This window comes from Oryctolagus cuniculus, chromosome 12, assembly GCF_964237555.1.
Source record: "Oryctolagus cuniculus chromosome 12, mOryCun1.1, whole genome shotgun sequence".
NCBI classification, from domain to species: Eukaryota; Metazoa; Chordata; class Mammalia; order Lagomorpha; family Leporidae; genus Oryctolagus; species Oryctolagus cuniculus.
Window position 1 is genome coordinate 64,741,318 of NC_091443.1, and position 24,345 is coordinate 64,765,662.

A 24,345-nucleotide genomic window follows, 5' to 3' on the forward strand; every position below is an offset into this window, starting at 1 on the left:
TTAGAACATTTTCACCATCCTGGAAAGAAGCCCTATATCCATTAGCAATTATCTTCTATCTCCTGTCCCTACTAAATAGTCTCAGGCTTAAGCGACCAGCAGTCTACTTTCTGTCTTTGTGGATTTACCTATTCTGGAACATTTAATGTGAGTGAGATGATACAGAATGAGTTCCTTGTTACTGGCCGCTTTCACTTAGTGTAAGGTTCATCCATGTTATAGCATGCATCTGTACTTAATTCTTTTTTTAGGGCTGAATAATACTCTGATAGATACAGAACATGTTATTTATCTGTTCTTTAGATGAAGGATGTTTGAGTTGTTTCCACTTTTGCCGCTGTGAGCATTCATGTACTTTTCTGGTACAAATGTATGTTTTCACTTTTCCTGGGTTTATATCTTATAGTGAAATTTCCTGGGCTTGCAGTATCCTAAGCTTAACCTTTTGAGGACCTGCCAGATGCTTTTCCAAAGCATCTGTACCATGTTACATTCCTACCAACACATTGTCAGAGCAGTTGCTGCACATCCTTGACAGCATTTATCATTTGTGTTTTTGATATTTAATTGTGATTTTGATTTGCATTTCCCTAATGACTAATGACATGGAGCATATTTTCATGTGTTTTTATTGGCCATATGTATATCTTCTTTGGAGAAATGTCTACTCATCTTTGGCTATTTTTTATTGAAATTTTTTTGTTGTCAAGTTGTAGTTCTTTTTATATGCTAGATATTAATTCATTATCAGATGTATGATTTGCAGATATTTTCTCCTGTCAAATGGATTGCCTTGTCACTGTCTTTTTTTTTTTTTTAAGCTTTATTTATTTGAAAGAGTTACACAGAGAGAGAAGGAGAGGCAGTGAGAGAGAGGTCCTCTATCTGCTGATTCACTCCCCAGTTGGCCGCAACGGCTGGAGCTCACAGATGCGAAGCCAGGAGCCAGGAGCTTCTTCCAGGTCTCCCATGTGGGTGCAGGGGCCCAAGGACTTGGACCATCTTCCACTGCTTTCCCAGGCCATAGCAGAGAGTTGGATCAGAAGTGGAGCAGCCGGAACTTGAATCTGCACTCATATGGGATGTCGGCGCTTCAGGGCAGGGTGTTAACCCGCTGTGCCACAGCATCGGCCCCTTGTCACTGTCTTAATGGTATCCTTTGTGGTACAAATGTTTTTAGTTTTTTTTTCTTTTTCTTTTAAGATTTATTTATTTATTTGACAGAGTTACAGAGAGATGATGAGACAGAGAGAGAGAGAGAGAGAGAGAGAAAGAAAGAGAATCTTCCATCTGCTGATTTACTCCCCAGATAACCACAGTGTCCAGAGCTAAGCCAGGCTGAAGCCAGGAACCAGGAGCTTCATCTGGATCTCCCACTTGGGTGCAGCAACCCAAGGACTTGGACCATCTTCTGCTGCTTTTCCAGGCCATTAACAGGGAGCTGGATGGGAACCAGTACCCATATGGGATGCTGGTGTTACTGGTGGCAGCTTTACATGCTACACTATAACCCCAGCCCCCAAAAGTTAATTTTGATGAAGTCTAATTTATCTAGTTTTTAAACTTGGTATTCATACTTTTGCTGTCTAAAAAAACCACTGCCAGGGGCAGACATTTGGTAAGGTGGAGAAGATATTTGGTTGGAGTGCCTGCTTCCTGTATTAGAGTGCCTGAATTTGAGCCTTGGCCCCTTTTCTGATTCCAGCTTCCTCCTAATGCATACCCCAGAGGTAGCAGGTGATGGCTCAAGTACTTGGATCAGACCAGCCTTATTAGAGATCCAGGTTGAGTTCTGTACTCCTGGCTTCAGCATTCTGGCCGTGCCCTGGCTGCTGTGGACATTTGGGCAGCGAACCAGCAGTTGGAATAATTCTATCTGTGTGTCTGTGAGGAAAATCACTCAAAATCATTTGTTTGATGTTAGCCCTGTATGCTAGAGTGCCAACCGTCTACTTTATATTTCAGACTTACGACACTATGTGTAGTTCCTGGAACGTGTTTTTCTGTTGTTAAATCCTCGACTCCTTGGTTATTAGGCTTTGCTGGCTGAGTTCTTGGAGACTTTATCCCTTAGTTTCTGTGATGCTGCTTTGACCCACTTTTCTTCAGACTTTGGGACTATATCTTCTCTTCCTCTTTTCTAGATTTTTCACTCATCGCTTATCTTCCAAGTGACTGTTTTCCGAGGGCTCTGACGATAACCTTCTGAGATCTTTTGCTTGTTACTGTTTTGGGTAAACTTTTCCAAGCCCTTGGGTTCAGTTACTTCTCAAGTCTTTGCATTTAGGTAAAGTTTACCCCTTTACCTCCAGATGCCTGCTGGTCATTCCACTTAGATTAATGGTTCTTTTATGTATATATATGTAAATATATATGTATATATATGCATATATAAAATATATATTTTATTTGAGAGGTAGAGTTATAGACCATGAGAGAGAGAGACAGAGAGAAAGATCTTCCTTCCGTTGGTTCACTCCCCAAATGGCTGCTGCGGCTGGCGCTGCGCTGATTTGAAGCCAGGAGCCAGGTGCTTCTTCCTGGTCTCCCATGCGGATGCAGGGCCCAAGCACTTGGGCCATCCTCCACTGCCTTCCCGGGCTGCAGCAGAGAGCAGGACTGGAAGAGGAGCAACCAGGACCAGAACCTGGTGCTCAAATGGGATGCCGGCGGCGCAGGCGGAGGATTAACCAAGTGAGCCATGGTGCCGGCCCCAATGGTTCTTTTTAAAAAATATTTTATTTATTTACTTGAAAGAGCTATAGAGAGGCAGAGGCAGAGAGAGAGAGAGAGAAAGTCTTCCATCTGCTGGTTCACTCCCCAAATGGACGCAATGGCTGGAGCTGAGCCCATCTGAAGCCAGGAGCCAGGAGCTTCTTTAAGGTCTCCCACGTGGGTGCAGGGGCCCACTTGGAAGTGGGGCAGCTCCCTGTTAATGGCCTGAGAAAAGCAGAAGAAGATGGCCCAAATGTCTGGGCCTCTGCCAGCCACAGGAGAGACTTGGATAAAACACATGGTTTCCACCTGGCCCAGTGCTGTTCATTGTAGCCAGTTGGGGAATGAACCAGCAGAAGAAAAATCAATTACTCTCTCTCCCTCCCCCTCCCCCCTCCCTCTTTCTCCCTCTTTCTCCTTAACTCTTGACTTTCAAATAAATATATAAATCTAACAAAAAGGTTTTTTTATCTTTGTTAAAGATTTATATATTTATTTGAAAATGAGAGAGAGGGAGAGATGGGGAGATAGAGAAAAAGAGATAGATAAATCTTACATCTGTTTCACTTCCCAAATAGCTGCAACAGCCAAGGCTGGGCTAGGCTGAAGCCAGGAGCCTGGAACTCCACACTGATCTCTCCTGTGAGTGACAGGGGCCTAAGTAGTTAGGACCACCTTCTGCTGCCTTCCCAGCAGGCAGCTGAGTTGGAAGTGGAGTAGCCAGAACTTGAACTGGCTCTCCAGAATGGGTTGCTGGTGTCCCAAGGAATGCTTAAACTGCTGAGCCACAACATGGCATCTCTTGTGCCACCCTCTTCTCCGTTTTTTAAAGATTTATTTATTTTGTTGAAAAGCAGACTGACAGAGAAGGAAAGACGGAAAGATGAACATTTTTTAAATATTGGGGGGGGGGGGGGTGAAGGTATATCTCCCCAGAAAAGTATAGAGGCATGTTATATTTAGCATAATGTTGGGTGTTCCTGGACCTCCTTAGAGTCCCCCATGGGCTCCTTAGAAATTCGTGGTCTTGGCCAGCACCATGGCTCACTTGGTTAACCCTCTGCCTGCAGCGCCGGCATCCCATATGGGCACCAGTTCTAGTCCCGGTTGCCCCTCTTCCAGTCCAGCTCTCTGTTGTGGCCCGGGAGGGCAGTGGAGGATGGCCCAAGTGCTTGGGCCCCTGCACCCCATGGGAGACCAGGAGGAAGCACCTGGCTCCTGGCTCTGGATCAGCACAGCGCCAGCCGTGGTGGCCGTTTGGGGAGTGAACCAATGGAAGGAAGATCTTTTTGTCTCTCTCTCTCTCACTGTCTATAACTCTACCTGTCAAATTAAAAAAAAAAAAATTTGTGTTCTTTCATTTTAGTAGATGTGGTTTATTTTATTTTTTCATTTTTTGGTTATTTATTTATTTGAAAGGCAGAATTACAGAGAGGCAAAAGGAAAGGTCTTCCATCTGCTGGTTCACCCCCCAAATGGCTGCAATGGCCAGAGCTGGACTGATCTGAAGCCAGGAGTCACGAGTTTCTTCTGAGTTTCCCTTGTGGATACAGGGGCCCAAGGACTTCCCAGGCCATAGCAGAGAGCTGGATTGGAAGTGGAGCAGCTGGGACTCCAACTGGCAGCCATATGGGTTGCCAGCACTGCAGGTGGTGGCTTTACCCACTATGCCACGGTGCCGGCCCCTAGATGCGGTTTAAAATATTCCTAAGCTGCCTTTATTTTATATGTTCAAAATTGATCCTGTCATCATTGCCTGTAACCCGTTTTATTTCTTTCCATCTCCCTTATGCCTCTAAATCTATTCATTTCCCTCCCTCTTTTTACTAATAAAGTCATTCTGCAAATATGTGAGTGATATATATATATATATATATATATATATATATATATATGTATATAGCATTAGGCCCAAGTATATAGTGTTGTACAAAATAGACATGGTTTGGGATGGCTTTGTGGTGCAGTGGTTAAGCACTCACATCCCATGTGAATGCCAGTTTGAGTCCTGCTGTTCTGCTTAGCAGTGGAAGATGATCTGAGTGCTTGGGCCCCTGCCACCCACATGGGAGAACAGGATGGAGTTCCTGGTTTGGCCTGGCCGAGCCCTGGCTGTTATGGCCATTTACGGGGTAAAACAAAAGATGGAAGATCTCTCCTTGTCTCTCCTCTCTCTCTCTCTCTGTTGCTCTGCCTTTCAAATCAATAAATCTTAAAAAAAATATATACACACAGAAACACAAAATGTAGACACAGTTATTCTGTTCTCTTAAAGTTTATAGCGTAGTGATTACAAGAAGTGCCACACTATCTAGGTTCCTATTTTGACCCTTTACTGCTTTGTGACCTTGAAAAAATGTTATTCTTAAAAAAAATTGTTTATTTTATTTATCTGAAAGGGAGAGGGAGAGAGAAACACAGACACAGAGATTATCTTCCATCCTCTGGTACACTCCCCAAATGGCCACAATAGACTGGGCTGGGCCAGGTCAAAACTAGGAACCTGGAGCTCAATCTGGGTCTCCCACATGGGTGGCAGGGGCTTACCTACTTGTGTCATCATCTCCTGCCTCCCAGAGTGCATTAGCAAGAAGCTGGATTGGAAGTGGAGTCAGGAATCTGATATGGGATACAGGCATCTCAAGTGGTAGCTTAACTGCAGAGCCAAATGCTTGCCCCATTCACTGTTTTTTTTTTTTTATGATTAAATAAGTTATTATATAAAAGTTTCTCAGTAAATGTGAGCTTTTATCAGTGAGGGAGACAGGCATTGAACAGTCATAAATAATTACACATTTTGATAGGTGTTATGAAGGAACAAAACAGGGTACTCTCAGAATTTAGATTAAGGGGGTAGGGATGGCATTGCTGATGAAGTGGCATTTAGACTGGTGGGATGAATAGGTGTTAATTAGGTAAAGATTTTGGGGATTGTTAAAGAGAAAAGGCAGTGGAAACTCCCTGAGGTAGGAAAGGGTTTGGCACATTAGAGATACAGAAGATACTTGTGCCTAGAGTATGGTTAGTCAGTGGGAGAATACTGTGAATGCAGACAGCTGTAGACCACAGTAAGGAGTCTGGATTTTATTCTGAATGAAAAGGGAAACCGATTGGAGATTATAAGTTTCAGCATGAAGTGATTTGTATTTAGAAAGGGTGCCTTGAGGGATGACACTGTGGCCTAGAAGGTTAAGCCACCTGCAGTGCTGGCATCCCTTATAGGCACTAGCTTGTGTCCCAGCTGTTCCACTTCTGATCCAGCTGCCTGCTAATGTGCCTGGAAAGCAACCAGGGATGGCCCAAGTGCTTGGGCCCCTGCACCCACGTGGGAGACTCAGTAGAAGTTCCTAGCTTTGGCCTGGTCCAGCCTTGGCAGTTGTGGCCATTTAGGGGAGTGAACCAGCAGATGGAAGATCCCTCTCTCCTTCCTTTCTCTGTATCTCTGCCTTTCAAATAAATAAATAATTTTTTTTTTTTGACAGGCAGAGTGGACAGAGAGAGGGAGACAGAGAGAAAGGTCCTCCTTTTCCGTTGGTTCACCCCCCAATGGCCGCTGTGGCCGGCGCGCTGCAGCTGGCACACCGTGCTGATCTGAAGCCAGGAGCCAGGTGCTTCTCCTGGTCTCCCATGCGGGTGCAGGGCCCAAGGACCATCCTCCACTGCACTTCTGGGCTACAGCAGAGAGCTGGACAGGAAGAGGAGCAGCCCTGACCGGGACTAGAACCGGGTGTGCCGGCGTCGCAGGTGGAGGATTAGCCTATTGAGCCTCAGCGCCAGCTAAATAAATCTTAAAAAAAAAAAAAAAAAAAGGTGTAGAGTGTTGCCTTGTGTGGAGAATGGATCAGAGGAGAGCCAGAATAAATACCTAGAGATCAAGTTAAGAGTCTATTGAATTAAAAAAAAGAGTATTGCAGTAGTCTGAGTGAGAACTATTGGTGGTTTACACTAGGGTGGTAACTTGGAGTGGTAGTGAAATATGTAAATTAAAAAAATATTTTAGAGGCCAGCATTGTGGAACAGCATCTCATTTGAGTGCTGGTTCAAATCCTGGCTGCTCTACTTCTGATCCAGCTCCGACTAATGTGCCTGGGAAAGTTGTGGAAGATGGCCCTAGTGCTTGGCCCCCTACTACCCATGTGGGAGACCCAGATGGTGTTCCAGGCCTCTGGCTTTGGCCTGGCCCAGCCCCTGATCACTTCAGTTATTTGGGGAATGAATCTGTGGATGGAAGATCGATTTATCTGTTTTTCCCTCTCTCTCTCTAACTCTGCCTTTCAAATAAATAAATATTTTTTAAAAAGTTTGTTTATTTGAAAGAATTACACACAGAGAGAAGGAGAGGCACAGAGAGAGAGAGAGAGAGAGAGAGAGAGAGGTCTTCCATCTGCTGGTTCACTCTCCAGTTGGCCACAGTGGCCGGAACTGCGCCAATCCAAAGACAGGAGCTTCTTCCAGGTCTCCCACGTGGGTGCAGGGGCCCAAGGACTTAGGCCATATTCTACTGCTTTCCCAGGCCATAGCAGAGAGCTGGATTGGAAGAGGAGCACCCGGGACTCAAACTGGCACCCATATAGCACTTTACCTGCTACACCACAGTGCTGGCCCCAATAAATAAATGTTAAATATTTAAATCCTTAATTTTTTGAGGAGAGAGAGAGGGAGAAGGAGGGAGAACAGAGAGATTGCACTCCCATCTGCTAGTTAACTCCTGAAATACCCTCAGCATCCAGGTCTGTGTTAGACTGAAGCCAGGATCAAAGAACTCAGTCCAGACCTCCCATGTCAGGTGCAGGGAGTCAACCACTAAGTCATCACCTGCTGCCTCCTAGGATGCACATTAGCAGGAAACTGAATTTGAGAGTAGAGGCCAGGACTCAAGCATAGGCATCTCCAATATGGGATGTAGGTATCCCAAGTGGTATCTTAACCACTAGACCAAACAGCTGCCCTACACATGTTTTATTTATTTTATTTTATTTTACTTTATTTTATTTTTTAGAAAACTTTTATTTAACAAATATAAATTTCGAAAGTACAACTTTTGGATTATAGTGGTTCTCCCCCCCCAACCATCCTCCCACCTGCAAACGATCCCATCTCCTACTCCTTCTCCCATCCCATTCTTCATTAAGATTCATTTTTAATTATCTTTTATATAAAGAAGATCAACTTATTATATACAAAGTAAAGATTTCAACAAATTGCACCCACACAGACACACAAAGTATAAAGTACTGTTTGAAGACTATTTTTACGGTTAATTCACATAGTACAACACATTAAGGACAGAGATTCTATATGGGCAGTAAGTGTACAGTGACTCCTGTTGATTTAGCAATCAACACTATTATTTATGACATAAGTAATCACCTGAGGCTCTTGTCATGAGCTGCCAAGGCTATGGAAGCCTCTTGAGTTCACAAACTCTTTCCTTATTTGGACAAGGCCATAATCAAAGTGGAAGTTCTCTCCTCCCTTCAGAGAAAGGTGCCTCCTTCTTTGATGGTCTGTTCTTTCCACTGGGATCTCACTCACAGAGCTCTTTCATTTAGTTCATTTATTGCCACAGTGTCTTGGCTTTCCATGCCTGAGGAACTCTCATGAGCTTTTTAGCCAGATCTAAATGCCTTAAGGGCTGATTCTAAGGCCAGAGTGCTCCTACAAATGTTTTAAATTGAGTGCTTATAAGTGCCAGTACTATGGGTAGAAGCTGAGAGTACATCTTACAGGTTAAAGAGGATAGAATACTGGAGTCTGGTGCTGTGGTATAGTGAGTAAAACTGCCGCCTGCAGTGCCAGTATCACATATGGACTCCTATTTGAGTCCCAGCTGCTCTACTTCTGATCCTGCTCTCTTCTGTGACCTGGGAAAGCAATAGAAGATGACCCAAGTCCTGGGGCCCCTACTCTCTGCTGCTCTCTACTGTGACCTGGGAAAGCAATAGAAGATGACCCAAGTCCTGGGGTCCCTATACCCATGTGGGAAACCTGAAAGAAGCTCCTGGCTCCTGGCTTTGGATTGGCCCAGCTCTGGCCATTAAGGCCATTTGGGGAGTGAACCAGTGGATGGAAGACTTCTCTCTCTCTCTTTCTCCCTCCCCCTCCCCCTCCCCCCTCTCCCTCTCTCCCTCTCTCTCCCTCTCTCCCTCTCCCTTTCTCTCTCCCTCTCCTTCCCTCCCCCCCCCGCCTTTGCCTCTCTGTAATTCTGCCTTTCAAATAAATAAATAAATCTTTTTTTTAAAAAAAAAGAGAATAGAATTCCTAATTTGCATTCTAGTGTATAGAGGTGGGATGAAGGGAAGAGATAAGACAATTATATAAATAAATATAAAAATTAGACAATTAGACATCTACTGATTTCTGGAAGTACAGATTTGTGGTCCTTAGAGAGCATGTCATGCCCAGGAAAGAGGTCAGGAATATAGAATTTACAGCAAGCTTTGATGATTGAATAGGTGTGGAGGGGAGTGGAGGAAGATGAAAGTGTTGAGAATAACTTCGCTTTTTGATTTAAGTAATTGTTTTTAGATGGATATGTAGAGAAGTCTTACTGGCTTCTAGTCTTGTCATCTTCCTGTCATCTTAGCCAGTGACCAGAAGTAATTCTTCACTTTCTCTTGGAATTCTTCTGTGGCCCTTCAGTCTGATTTAGCTGCCTCTTATTTGTGTTTTCATTGCACTCTAGACAAAGTCAATAGCCTTCTTTATTATTTGCTGTCATCATTAATTATTGGTTATCTGATAGTGGGCTGTCTCATTATTGATTGCATTCTCCTGATGGCAGGAATCCTGTCTTGTTTTCCAATATCTATAAATGGTAAATACTAAATAAATATTTGACTTGAGGAGTTAATGAATATTATATCTTTATATCATGCTTTTATACAATCTGTGCCTTTTGCTTACAATGACACTCTCCGCCTTGAATTGTCAACTTCTAGATATTCTTTAATGCTAAGCTTTACTTGATACCTCAGAGTTCTTCCTTCCATACTTTTTCTATATATCTATATTTGATGGAAAGATTAGGGCTTTAAATGAGTGAGTGAATGTACATCATCATGGATATGTACAGTGGATTTGTACAAATGCCCAACCCCATTTTATAGGGAACCTGGGTTACTTACCTATGAAATGGGCTTATTAATGTTATCCCTGGTGTTGTATTGATCTTCAGTTTCACAAAAGTAGCACTATCTCCAAATTCTGGGTAGTTTTTTGAAGTTCTTTGATGTAGTCCCTGCCTACAATTCCTTCAAGAACCAATTGAAAAAAAAAAAAAAAAGCCAATTGAGAAATCTTCTCTTTTTGTAGCCTTTCTGGATCCTTTAGGCACTGTGCATTCCTACATTGTTCCCAAAAGGTTTATTCATTGCTCACTATGGTTTTGCAATATGATTGTCCTGTTTTTTCATCTAGAACATGCGCTCCATGAACCTCATTTACTCATTTGTCCTTGGTTTTAGTGACAAGCACATGACTGATGTTAAAGGATATAATCAGTTAGCTATTTGATATTTATTTTACTTTATAAGGATAATCCAGAGAATGTTGTGTGAAACTAATTCTGGATGAAAAATATTGGACTTGTGGGGTTGGTGCTGTGGCATAGTAGGCTAAGCTGCTATGCCACAGCACCAAGCCCCTATGGGCTTAACCAGCATCTTAACTGCTAATCTAAATCCCTACTTCTAAAGTTATATTTTTAAAAATTTATTTTATTTAGGAGGGAAAGGAGTGGGAGAGCTATAGAGAGATAGAGGGAAAGAAATTTCTGAAATTTCCTATTTGCTGGTGTGTTCCCAAATGCCTGTAACAGTTGAGTTCTGGGCCAAACCAAAGCCAGGAGCCAGAACTCAATATGAGTCTCTTATGTAGGTGGCAGGGACTCAAGTACTTGAGCCATCACTTGCTGTCTTCCAGGACTGCATTAATGGGAAAGTGAAATTAAGAGTAGAATCAGTTCTTGAACCTAGGCAGTTCCGTGTGAGATGCTGGCATCCTAATAAACAGGTTAACAACTATACTGAATGTCTGCCCTTAAGCTTATCCTCTTTTAATTTCATTTTTCTGCAAAATTTTAAAGACTTATTTATTTGAAAGTTAGAGTTATATATAGGGAGAAGAAGAGAGTGGTCTGCTGGTTTACTCCCCAAATGGCCACAATGGTCAGGGCTGGGCCAGGGGGAAGAGCTTCATCCAGGTCTCCCATGTGGGTGGCATAGGCACAAACACTTGGGACATCTTCTTGCTGCTTTTCCCAGGCCATCAGCAGGGAGCTGGATTGGAAGTGGAGCAGCCGGGACACAAACCAGTGTCCTTCAGGGATGCCAGTAGTGGCTTTACTTGCTATTCCACAATGGCAGCTCCTCCACAAACTTTTTGACATCCCTCATATTATGATCCTATTTTCCAAACTCCACATTGCTGGATATTAAATGAACATTTGGTATTTGGACTTGCCTGAAAACCTGGGACTTATAATCATTTATTCATGAAGTGTTGTGTCTGCTAAGTTCCAGGCATCATGCTAAAGAAGTACTCCAATAGAGTGGAACTAACAGATGAAGACCTTCAGTAGTACATAGTCTTGAAAATAATCAGTTGTAAATTATAACATAGGGTACTATGAAAGCATATAACAGGGTGACCGTATCTGATCTTGGGATGAATATTTAATCGTGAACATGAAGTGTGAATAGGAATTAAGCTTGAGGCATCTGGAAAGATCTTAGGCAAAAGGTAAAGAATATGATTGTGTGTGCTTGAGACATAGGATGTGGAGAATAAATGTTTTTTTTTTTCCCCCCCTGAGAGCTTCACGGCTTCAGCTCCAAAGTCCTCCTCTCCCCTGTCCCCTTCCTGCCTTCCCTCCTCCCTCCTCTCTGCTCCTTCCCAGATCCAAATCCAGAACTCACTTCTCATGGCTTCCTAGAAACAGTGAATGAGAAAGCTCAATGCATTCCCCAAATCCAAAAACAAACGCTTGGCATCCATTCAAGTAAATGGTATTTTCTTAACACTGATTACAGCTCATCATGTTTCTACCTCCCTGCCCATCCTCTTAACATTTTCTAAAACATGCCTTTAATAGCATTACTATGCTGATTAGGAAACTTTTAAAGCTCTTTATTGGGTTGAGCTTGTTGACAGCAATACTTTTTTTTTTTTTTAAAGATTTATTTATTTATTTGAAAGAGTTACACAGAGAGAGGAGAGGCAGAGAGAGAGAGAGAGAGAACGAGAGGATTTCCATCCTCTGGTTCACTCCCCAATTGGCGGCAACAGCCAGAGCTGTGCTGATCCGAAGCCAGGAGGCAGGAGCTTCTTCCAGGTCTCCCACGTGGGTGCAGGGGCCAAGGACTTAGGCCATCTTCTACTGCTTTCCCAGGCCATAGCAGAGAGCTGGATAGGAAGTGGAGCAGCCAGGTCTCTCACCATCGCCATATGGGATGCAGACACTTCAGGCCTGGGCGTTAACCCGCTGTGCCACAGCACTGACCCCAGCTCTGACTTTCAAGTAAATAAATAGATCTTTAAAAAATAGAAATTGGGGGCCTTGACTCTTTTTTTTTTTTTTTTTTTTTTTGACAGGCAGAGTGGACAGTGAGAGAGAGAGACAGAGAGAGAAAGGTCTTCCTTTGCCGTTGGTTCACCCTCCAATGGCCGCCGCTGCAGCCGGCGCACCGCGCTGATCCTGGCAGGAGCCAGGAGCCAGGTGCTTTTCCTGGTCTCCCATGGGGTGCAGGGCCCAAGCACCTGGGCCATCCTCCACTGCACTCCCTGGCCATAGCAGAGAGGTGGCCTGGAAGAGGGGCAACCGGGACAGAATCCGGCGCCCCAACCGGGACTAGAACCCGGTGTGCCGGCGCCGCTAGGTGGAGGATTAGCCTATTGAGCCACGGCGCCGGCTTGACTCTTATTTTTAATTCCACAGTCCAAGTTATAGATATTGGAGCCATTGTTACCTCTTAGCATGACTTTGTTTTAGTTGCAGTAATAAATGGTATTGCTCATTTTAAAAAAAAATTTTTTTTTTTTATTTTTTGACAGGCAGAGTGGACAGTGAGAGAGAGAGAGAGACAGAGAGAAAGGTCTTCCTTTGCCGTTGGTTCACCCTCCAATGGCCGCCGTGGCCGGCGTGCTGCGACCGGCGCACCGCGCTGATGCGATGGCAGGAGCCAGGTACTTATCCTGGTCTCTCATGGGGTGCAGGGCCCAAGCACTTGGGCCATCCTCCACTGCACTCCCGGGGCACAGCAGAGAGCTGGCCTGGAAGAGGAGCAACCAGGACAGAATCCGGTGCCCCGACCGGGACTAGAACCCGGTGTGCCGGCGCCGCAAGGTGGAGGATTAGCCTAGTGAGCCGCGGCACCGGTCCTAGTTGCAGTAATAAATGGTATTGATTGATGGAATTGTATAGAAGCTAGTATGATTCCCTCTCCTCCCTACCCCTTTGGATAAGACTACATTTTTCAGGTTGTCTAGTGATGGAATTTTGTAAAAACCAGCTTCTTGCAACTCATTCTGTATGTGGCTCTTATTTTATGAATGTTCCTTATTCTATTATTAAAAACATGGAATTTTCGGGGCGCTGGATTCCATCCCGGTTGCCCCTCTTCCAGGCCAGCTCTCTGCTATGGCCTGGGAGTGCAGTGGAGGATGGCCCAAGTGCTTGGGCCCTGTACCCCATGGGAGACCAGGATAAGTACCTGGCTCCTGCCTTCAGATCAGCGTGATGCGGCAGTCATTGGAGGGTGAACCAACAGCAAAAGGAAGACCTTTCTCTCTGTCTCTCTCTCACTGTCCACTCTGCCTGTCCAAAAAAAAATTTTTTTTTAAATCCAGGAATTTTATTCTCATATGAAGATATTGTTTTCTTTCAGTCATTTGAGAGAGTTATGTTTTCATAGAAATCAAAGCTACAAAGTTGGCATCTGAATAGATTGGGTAAGGGATATAATTTGGTGGATTCTGTCACTTAAATATGCCAACTCTTTGGGGTTCTAATGTAGACATCTAAACTGTGCATTAGGCGCAACATTTTTCCTATCCTCAGTGCCTGTCAAAGGCACTGAAATATTTGTTGAATAGGAAAAACACATACATGGTGCAGTATCTGCTTATAGAACAACCTGGGACCAAAGTTTTGTACATTGCATACTAGATTGTGGTTTTTTCCTTCTATTTTTTAAAAATATATTTACTTTTTAAAATTTATTTACTTGAAAGAGTTATTTTTGACAGATAGAGTTAGACAGTGAGAGAGACAGAGAGAGAGAAAGGTCTTCCTTCCATTGGCGCACCCTACAAATGGCCGCTAAAGCTGGCGATGCGCCGATCCGAAGTCAGGAGCCAGGTGCTTCCTCCTGGTCTCCCATGGGGTGCAGGGCCCAAGCACTTGGGCCATCCTCCACTGCCTTCCTGGGCCACAGCAGAGAGCTGGACTGGAAGAGGAGCAACCGGGACTAGAACCGGTGCCCATATGGGATGCTGGCGCCACAGACGGAGGATTAACCAAGTGAACCACGGCGCTGGCCCTGGAAGGTAAAGATTGTTAGGTTCGACAAACAATGAAATGAGGGAATTCCAGTAGCAAGATTAAATTTAGTGAGGTCAGCCTTAGCAGTAAGCCTGGCAGTTTTTAAACCTTGATTTATAAGAAGGTGCCTTTTTTTCTTACATATTCAAAAAATACAGCCAGGATTTTGAGAAACATCCCATTCATTAAAAGTACAATATAACCACTTCAGTAGTTACTTGAAAAAGCAAACGAAATTTAAAAGTTGGTTACTTGGCACCAGCATGATGATTAAATGAAAACTGGATCAATGAATTGTGTGCAGTATTATTTTTGGATTTTCACCTATCAACCACTGAAGTTTTCAGAGGACTCTCAGAGAATACATCTCACAACCTTTGTAATTTAAACAAATTCCACTTTACTAGAACTATGGGCAGTTTCTCCTACCAGATCATGTGCTGAATCTTGAAATAAGCATAGTGTTGTTTAAAGTATCTGCATTTCCTACGTTTGTCTGGAGAAAGAGTACCAAAAGGGAATCTTCACTCTACAGTCTTGTCTTTTTTATGGTCCTTAGATTCCTCAATTAGAGATACCATGTGGGTTAAATGGCCTCTTTTGGGATGGGTGGTTGTAACCATTCATACCTTTGCATCAGATGTTTTAATGCTAAATTAACACACACTGTATTTCCGCAGCAGAAAAGTTTGTATGAAGAAACCCCTAGACGCTTGCAGGAAGGCGTTCTTGTATGAGGTGGGAAATTCTGAACGGGACAGCTTCTGAGAAACAGCTTCTTGGGGTCAAGGAAGAGTGTTAAAGAAGCTGTTTTCAACTTTGCCTAGGATCCTAGAATGTTCTTCCTAACAGTGCTTGAATTGGAGGGGCCTCAGAACGATTTCAGAAATCTATAGATTTAATTTTAGCTTCACATTTTCTTGTCCAGATTATTCCATCACAGTTTGTCTCCATTTTGTTGCATATATTCCCCAGGAAGAACAAAACGAAAAGATGGTCCATGGGGCCAGAGCTGTGGCGTAGCGGGTAAAGCCACTGTCTGCAGTGCTGGCATCCCATATGGGTTCAATCCTGGCTGCTCCACTTCTGATCCAGCTCTCTGCTATGGCCTGGGGTAGCAGTAGAAGTTGGCCCAAGTCCTTGACCCCTGCACCCCTGTGGGAGACCTGGAAGAACCTCCTGGCTCCTGGCTTCAGTTCGGCGTAGCTGTGGTCGTTGTGGCCATGTGGAGAGTGAACTAGTGGATGGAAGACCTCTCTCTCTGCCTCTGCCTCTCTTTAACTCTGCCTTTCAAATAAATAAGCCTTTTAAAAAAATAAACCACACGAAAAGATGGTCCTTGCTAAGTGAAAAGCAGGTCAGATTAGTCCTGTTGGATAAGCCACCTTCTGGCTCCTTCCTTCAGTCTCCTCATTCCCCTTCATGGTGTTTTGTATTGTCACTTAGCGCCTGGTAGTTCTCAGTACTTGCTAATTCTTCAAAGGAAGTAAAACAAAGCAGTTGCTGAACACTGCCCAGAACTTCTGCTCTCCTGTTCCCTACTTTTTTTTTTAGCCTTTTTTTCTGTCTCATTTATTTTTTCCTGGCACGTTAGCTGCATAGAATAACAGCTGGTAAGGAGTAGAGAAGGAGAAAGATAACTAAATTTTGATGTTTGGTTGAGAGAAATATTTTGTTGACTTAGTTCAGCAACTGCAGACACATGGTAGATAGTAGTATTTTCTTTGTACATGGTAAATGTCTTGAAGAAACAAAAATGAGAAACAGGATCACGCACTAAAGCTCAGATAATACTCTGCAAATTTGTCGTCTTGTTTTCTCTTATCAGGACATCTTTCGTCTTTATGTCAGGAAATTTAGTGGCAACTCTTCTTCCTTTGCAACTCCGCAGTGAGGCTTTCCTAGTGTTGTTCGGTCGTGGATATTGCAAACTCGACCACCCTTCTCTCAAACAAGGTCTTTGCTTCAAGGTTTCCCGAAGCTCTGGCGCTTTCCAAGCCCACGGCATTTTGGAGAGGATGACCTCGGCTTCATTCGATGGGTTTGTGAAGCCAGGGGGTCTAAGGAGCTTCTTGTGGGTGGGGCTGGGCGCGGCCGGGGCGGGGCCGGTGAGCAGCGCGAGGGAAAGCTTAGAACACACTGTCGAGAAAGGCCCGGCGGGCAGCGGTTTCACAGCTTTCTCGAAGGCTTCGAGTGCGAGGCTGAGGAAACTGGGTGCCTTCCTCTTGCCTCGCCTTTCTAGACTCTGGAAGCTTCAGTAGACTATTCTGTGTTGCAAGGACCCGGAAAGGCAGCGGCTTCAGCTCCGGGGGCGGGTCCCAAGGGTCTTGCCGCTGCTCCGGGGCCGTTTGGCCTCCTGGTGTTGGGGGAGGGGCGGGGGAGGTGCCGCTCGCGCCTTCTTTTGCGCCTGCGCGGCGGGCTCCGAGCGGGTGGCAGCGCGTGCGCGGTGACGTGGACGTCCGGTGCGCGCGCAGGCTCTTCAGCTGGAGCGGACACACGGTGTGCGAACCGAACGGAATAACCCGCCCCCAGCGGGATGTGAAGGACTCCGGGTGAGGCCGGCCACGCCCCGCACGGTAACTCTCGGGCCTGGGTGGAGGGCGTCGCTTTAGTACTGGCCCGATTGGAGTTTTTCGAGAGTTTGAAGCTCTTGTGTATTTGAACGGCGTGAGCAGCTTTCCGCTGAGAGATCTTCGCACGCCCGGCCAGGCCAGGCCTTGCGCTGGGCTGCCTTTGGCGCGCGCCTACGGTCCCCCGAGCTAGGCTGCGCATGTCACCTCGCGCGCGTCCCCGGGTTTACTTCCGCGTCGCGCAGCGAACTAACTCGGAACATCGACGCCAGTGAGAGCGGCCACGAGGCGGGCGGGGTGAGAAGCGCTCTTGGCGCGGCCCTGCCCTCGCGTGCGTGGGGTGCCGCACCGCATGGCGCGGTCCGCGTGACTCTTTGTGACCCAGCGCCGTAGCGCCAGGCTCCGGGTTGAGAGCCATGCGTATGCGCTTTGCATTTCAAAGGTCGGGTCTCGCGGTTCCAAAACTCAGAGGGGAACAGTGCCGACGTCGCTTTTCTGAGGAGCTGACTGCAGCGTTTTGACACCTGTACCCACATCTCTTCTAGCATGTAATTTCCAGTCAAATTGAGGCGAGACCACCAGTTTTAATACAGGAGGGCGAGGGAGTGAGCTGGTTAGGAGTGGGAACTTTGTAAACAAAGGACCTGTGATTCGTGTAAGTGCCGAAGCGGGGGCGGGGAAAACAGGTGGGAAGAGCAGGTGTTATTTTTTTTTTTCTTTGTGGAGCATTCTTTCGCTAGTTTTGTTTATGGGGCGTCCCGTTTCTGTTAAATTGTGGAGTAGGTCTACGAATTTAATCTAACTTCCCTGAGCCCCAGTACCCGAAGTTGAGAAATCTTATGTGTGTGGACGGAGAAGTTAGGGTTTATTCCAAACGGGGTCGAGAGTAGAAAATGTCGTGTTTTGCTTCGGATTTTTGCCTTGTCCCTGGAGCCCTGGGGTTGCGTCTGTCTTCTGGCAGGGGTGTTAACTGGGAGCGGTGAAGGAGAGCTGGAGGGAGGGGTTACTGATGGCCGAGCCCGAGAAGCCCAAGTGCTCTCCCGAGGGAAGACCACGCTGCTGGCGCTCGCGTCGCCGAAGCAGACACGTGGATCGCCAGGCGTCCCTAGCCCACCCGCGCGCTGCCCGTTTGTGTCCCAGAGCTCGACAGGTTTACGCTGCGGAGTCCCCGGTACGCTGCCTGCTCCGTTCCTTCGGGGCACGACGCTGCGGCTGGGCTGCGGGAAGGTGCCTCGGGGCGGCGTGACGGCTGCCGGGAAAACTGGCCGGGGCGGGCCTGGCGGCGGGCTCTGGTCTCCAGGGTAACGGAATGCGGCGGCGTCCCGCCGTGTGGTCGCCGGGTTCCGGCCGGCCGCACGTGACCTGTCGGGGCGCCTCTTCCCCGGAAGAGCTTTCCTTGCGGCGTTTTTTCACGTGGCTGTTGGCTAGTGGGCCTCTGCAGTTGAAAAGGGGCGATTGTAGGCCCAAGGAGGTCGATGGACTGCTGCCTGGAGGCCCTTTCACTCCGGGGGTATAGGGTCGACACTGAGTGCTCCTGACACCTCCTAGGGTTCTGTTTACGGGAGTTGTGTGGTTTAGTGGGGTGGAGTCCACTTAAAAGAAAACAGGAGCCAAAGACTTTAGAAAATTCAGTGCCCTGGGTATCTTGGCATACTTTCTCCAAATTTTAGTTTTTCAGATTCTACTCAAGCAACTGTTAGGGATATTAGAGCTTGCTTGCCCAGAGTTGTAGTTACAGATTCATTCCTAGAAACAGAAAATGTCCCTGAAGCCAGCAATAACGACGCATGGTATCTGGGAAAAGGGGGGCAGCAGCATCTTAGGCAAGTACAGTTCTGTGCCTTGAGACCTCAAATGTTTCAGATAGTTTAAATTTACTCCGTAACTTGGGACAGTAAAATGCCCATGATATTGTCTGGTCCGAAAAAAATGGTTGTTAATGTGCAGATATCATTTGTTTAGTTAGTAAAATTAACCATGGTTAAGAGATTAAGAGAGAGTAAGACAGTAAATGGCTATTTTCCTGTTTTTGGCGTCATTTGTTGTCATTCTGATTGCTTATTTCTGCTCTCTATTCAGTAAAATTTAAAATTTCTAGACTGAGAGCATATTGGTAAGTGCTGAAATTCAAGTTAACCTACTCTTTTAAAAGTTGGGTTTCAAAAACGTAATTTCCTGTAGTGAAGAATTGTGTTGAGGAAGGAAGATCTTTGTGCCTGTCATGCAGTATTATATTTATTATGTGAAAGTTTGTGGTTATTTTTAGCAAATTGAGAAACATTTAGAGTGTGTTGACCAGCATTTGGATATTTGTGTTTTTTTAAAGTAATGTTATTGATTTGGAATTTTGATTGTTTGTACAGCTGAAAATATTTTTTGACACAGTACGTAAGTTATTTTAGTATATAGTTTGTCAGTTGAACGAAGTCATCAGTTTAGCAGTTAAAGATTTCTTAAAGAGGGAGGGTCTCACTGAGGAATACATTTGGAATAGAGACTCCCAAATGTAGACTGCCCATGGAAGTTAACACATTACTTGAGAATATTTTCTGTGAAAACTTGTTTGTGTGTCTATTCTGATATAACACATCTGGCTGTTACCAAGAGTATTTTTTCTTCCACAGCTAAACTTAACTGTCTCTACTGTTTATTATATTTTATTTAGTTAAATGCTTGGTGTTATAAAGTTGAACAGAAATTTTTTGAATGCTCATTTGTATGTGTACCCAACTGTGTTCTTCATTAAAGCTTTTAGACAGCCAGATACAGAGTGTTTTTAGAATCTTGCTGGAAGGAGGTATCTTTCTTCGTGGATGTCTATCATAGTATGCTTGATTTTTGCAGTTGGCTTAATGATTTAGTGGGTCTTAGTGTCTGAAACAAATGAATATCCTCAGTTAGCCACTCTTTGAGTAGAAGATCCAGTACACAAGCCCCAAGGCATAGGCATATGCTTCTGGTGAAGTGGAAGCTGTGTTTAGATTGATGTGGAATAAGAACTCAATTTCTTGTTCTTCACACCAGTAACTGTTATGACTCAAGATAGAGATGATTTTGATCATAAGTTACATCCTGTGATTTTATGCATTTTGATCTAATCAAAGAGTAACTTGATTGGTTCAGTTTTAAAAGACCTTGTACAAATCATGTCTGAAAGTTCTTTTTCATGTCTTCACATAAATTTTAATTTTTTATTAGATAACGGTGTACAAAGTTAACCCTTCTGCAAATTTGACTTTCCTGCATTAAATTGTTTTTAGGCAAAAGGAATAATTGAAATATGTAGATATGAAGTTAATGCAAAGTTCACTTCAAATGCAGTGTGTAATTGTTTGCCAAACTGAATTTCTGACAGTTGGATCTTTGATATTTTATAGATTAATTTTTAAAAGATAGTGATTTAAAAAAATATTGACTAAAAACTTTTCTGTCCTGGTTTACCTATAATGATTATAGAAGATAATGTTCAAAAAATTCTGAGCCTTTTCATATATTTTATAGGTTTGGGAAAACTAAAAAATATTTTCATGTAGAAGTTTATCATCAGAAGGGTCTATTTTTTTTTTTTTAAGATTTATTTATTTATTCGAAAGGCAGAGTTAGGGAGAGAGAGGTCTTCCATCTGCTGGGTCACTGTCCAAATAGCCCCAACAGCCAGAGCTGGGCAGTTCCGAAGCCAGGAGCCAGGGACTTCTTCCAGGTCTTGCGTGTGGGTGCAGGGGCCCTGCTTTCCCAGGTCATAGTGAAGAGCTGGATCAGAAATGGAGCAACTGGGATTTGAACCGGTGCCCATATGTGAGGCTGGCACTGCAGGCAGCGGCTTTACTGGCTATGTGACAGCACCGGCCCTGGGTCTAATTCCTCTTAATTTGACAACTCTTAGTTATACTTAAGTGCCTTTAAGAGTGTTTTGTGTACCAGCTCACAAAAATAGATGGGATATTTTTCTTTAAGTATTTACTTATTTGTTTGAAAGGCAACATTACAGGGAGCGGGATAGACAGAGCTTCCATCTGCTGGTTCATTCCTCTAATGGCTGCAACAGCTGGGACTGGGATATACTCAAGCTAATTCCTAGAAGTCCCACCCAGGTCTTCCACACATGTAGATGGCAAAGGCCCATACTTTGGGTATCTGCTGCTGCTTTCCCAGGAGCATTAGCAAGGAGTTGGGTCAGAAGTGGAACAGCTGGGTCATGAATTCATTTGGGATGGTGGCATTGCAGGCTTAACCCACTGAGCCACGATGCTGGCCTCTAGATGGTGATTTGTGACACAACTTTAAACTTTATGGATAAAAGAAATATAACATTTTGCATTGTTTGAATTATATCCTATTGTAAAGGCATACTCTTTTGTGAGTTCTGTATTCTTTGTTATTTTATAAAGTCACTTTATATGTGACTTCTCTAAGTTTCATTTTGTTTTGTTAATCTCTGATAGATGTTGCCTAAGCAAGTGAATTTTAGAAAAACCAACCAACTTTATGGATAAAAGCTGGAGACAGCTTTTGAAAATCACCCTGAATCTTGGCTATCTTTTAAAAATAAACTCCAGATCAGAAGAGAGAATTTTCCCCCAACTTTCCTGGATATTAGTGCCTAGTGTTAGGTTTTTATTTTTCTCTGTTCATAATGGGAAGCAATACTCAAGCTTTTTGAAGTCTTGATTTAGGAAAAACTTTTTAAAAATTTATTTGAAAGTCAGACACGGAAATAGACAGAAATCGCTTATCCTGGTTCCCTGGCCACAGCTGGAGCATTTACTCAGTCCTGTTCACCTGTGTGGATAGCAGGGATCTAACCACTTGAACCATTACCTGTCCTCTCCCAGCGTGCATTCCTAGTAGGAAGCTGGAGTTTGGTATGGAGCTGTGACTTGAACCCAGGCACTCCTGTATGGAATGCAGATGTCTCCACATCCTAATCACTGCACCAAAGCGCTATCTTTGAATTATTTGACTTTTAAATGTCCAAATAGCCTCAAACTAACAAATATTTTAGTTTTGGATGTTTTTTGGTGGTACGGCCAATCCTGTAAGAGGCAAAATTCAGGGGCCCGTGCTGTGGTGTAGTAGGCAAAGCTGTCACCTGCAGTGCCGTCAGCCCATATGGGCCCTAGTTCAAGTCCCAGCTGCTCTACTTCTGATACAGCTGTCTGCTGTGGCCTGGAAAAGCAGTGGAGGATGGCCCATGTCCTTAGGCCGTTGTACCCATGTTGGGAAACCCTGGAGAGGCTCCTGGTTTTGGATCAGCCCAGGTCGAAAACTTTTCTCTCTCTTTCTCCTTCTCTCTCTGCCTCTGCAACTTCACCTTTCAAATAAATAAATCTTTAAAAAAAAGAGGTACAATTCAGAAATAGGTGCTTTTTTTGTTGCTTATTAGTAGCTTTGATGGATTGTAAAATCAGAGTTTTTAATTGAAATGAAGAAGGCTAGTAAGTGGCTGTATTTGCCTGATTATAAAATTACCCGCCCACTTAAACAGAAGTAGTGATGCAACATCATCTTTATGTGGAAATAATTAGAGGTGATAGCTTTAATTTATTATAATCAGTTAAGTTAAATTTAATAGTCTGGGGCTGTGGCCGGCGCCGTGGCTCACTAGGCTAATCCTCCACCTTACGGTGCCGGCACACCGGGTTCTAGTCCCGGTCGGGGCGCCGGATTCTGTCCTGGTTGCCCCTCTTCCAGGCCAGCTCTCTGCTGTGGCCAGGGAGTGCAGTGGAGAATGGCCCAAGTCCTTGTGCCCTGCACCCCATGGGAGACCAGGATAAGTACCTGGCTCCTGCCGTCGGATCAGCACGGTGCGCCAGCCGCAGCGCACCGGCTGTGACGGCCATTGGAGGCTGAACCAACGGCAAAGGAAGACCTTTCTCTCTGTCTCTCTCTCTCACTGTCCACTCTGCCTGTCAAAAAAAAAAAAAAAAAAAAAAGTCTGGGGCTGGTGCTGTGGTGTAGTAGGCCACTTGTGGAACCAGCATCCCATATGGACACCGGTTCCTGTCCTGGGTGCTCCTCTTCTGATCCAGCTCTCTTCTTGGGGCCTGGGAAAGCAGTAGAAGAGGGCCCAAGTGGTTGGCTTCTGCACCCGTGTGGGAGACCTGGAAGAAGCTCCTGGCTCCTGGCTTTGGCTCAGTCTAGCTCCAGCTGTTGTGGCCATTTGGGGAGTGAACCAGCAGATGGAAGACCTTTCTGTGACTCACTCTCTGTAATTCTACCTCTCAAATAAAAAAAAATCTTTAAAAAAAAATGAATAGTCTGAGGTTTCTTTATAACTTTTGAGATAAAATTAATATAACATTAAATATAAAATTAGTGACTTAAAGCATGCACTAAAGAGAAATCGCATAGCCATTAGCACTTAGTCACAATTATCCCTGTCCTTTCCTGGCAACCAGTAATCTTTCTGTCTGTTGATTTGCCTGTCTTGGATATTTTATGTAAATAGAATTATACTATTTACAGCCTTTGTCTTTATAGCCTTTAAGAATTAACTAGTTTATTTTAACTTTGTGAATAGGCTGTATGTTGGCAGGGCACATAAGTTAGAAATTGTCAAAGGTTATGTAAGTTTTCCAGGCCACTCAGTTTTCCATGGATATAATCAATACTGATGATTCCTTTTCTATCTTTACAGCACTAGTACATATTGTACAAATATGTACTTATTCTTTTCTTCCTTTGGCTTAAAAAGTTAAAAGGTATGGTTGATATGATCTACAACTCTAGAGTATTTTATCCTTAATGGGTCTTACAGATAGTATTTGTATGCATCCCTAAGTTGATACAGTCTCTTTTATGGCTGCATAGTATTGCACTCTATGGATATACCATCATTTGTTTCATCAGTTTCTATTGATGGGGTGTTTTGCTTGTAAATGAGAATATAGGGGATGGGCTTACATACATTATACATTGTAGGTATATGTGTATTTAGAGTAAAGTCCTGGAATAACTGCCGTGTCTTGGATGTATGCCTTTTTACTTTTGGTATTTTTCAGTTGTTTTCTATTACAGAGCCTGGCATTTTGTGTTCCCATCAGCTGATTTGGTGAGGATGCTGCTTGACTTAAACCCTTTTCAGTACCTGCCAAGCTTTGGCTTTTGCCAGCCCAAGTGAAAATTAGTGTTCCAGAATGGCTTTTAAATTTTTAAAAAATTTATTGTATTTAAAAAGCAGAGAGAGAATCTCCAGTCTGCTGGTTCACTCCCTAAACACGTGCAACAACTGTGGCTGGGCAAGGCTGATGCTGGGAGTTGGGATATCAGTGATGGTCTCCCACATGGGTGCAGGGGCCTAAATACTTGGGCCATTTTCTTCTGCTTTCCCAGATGCACTAGCAGGCAGCTGGATCTGAAGTGGAGCAACTAGAACTCAAACTGGTGGCCATATGGGATGCTGGCACTGCAGGAACTTGAACTAGCACCCATATGGGATGCCAGTGTTACAGGCAATGGCTTAACCCGCTATGCCACAATGCTGACCCCTGATAGTTTTAATTTGCATTCTATTATGAA

General features: G+C 44.3%; 1 protein-coding gene across 50 annotated transcripts in view; it reads left to right on the forward strand.

The window, feature by feature from the left end:
• The window catches only part of MGA (MAX dimerization protein MGA), a 154,432-nt gene that overhangs the window by 46,826 nt on the left and 83,261 nt on the right, over nt 1–24,345 (forward strand). For 34 of the 50 annotated variants that reach the window (XR_011380862.1, XR_011380863.1, XR_007910446.2 and 31 more), the window contains exon 1: nt 16,394–16,833. The exons of 15 other annotated variants lie outside the window; for them this stretch is intronic. The gene's annotated coding sequence lies outside the window, so the exon portion shown is untranslated. Of the gene's footprint in view, nt 1–16,393; nt 16,834–16,870; nt 17,483–24,345 lie in introns of those variants that run through there. One more of the 50 variants, XM_051822476.2, reaches the window with a different exon arrangement.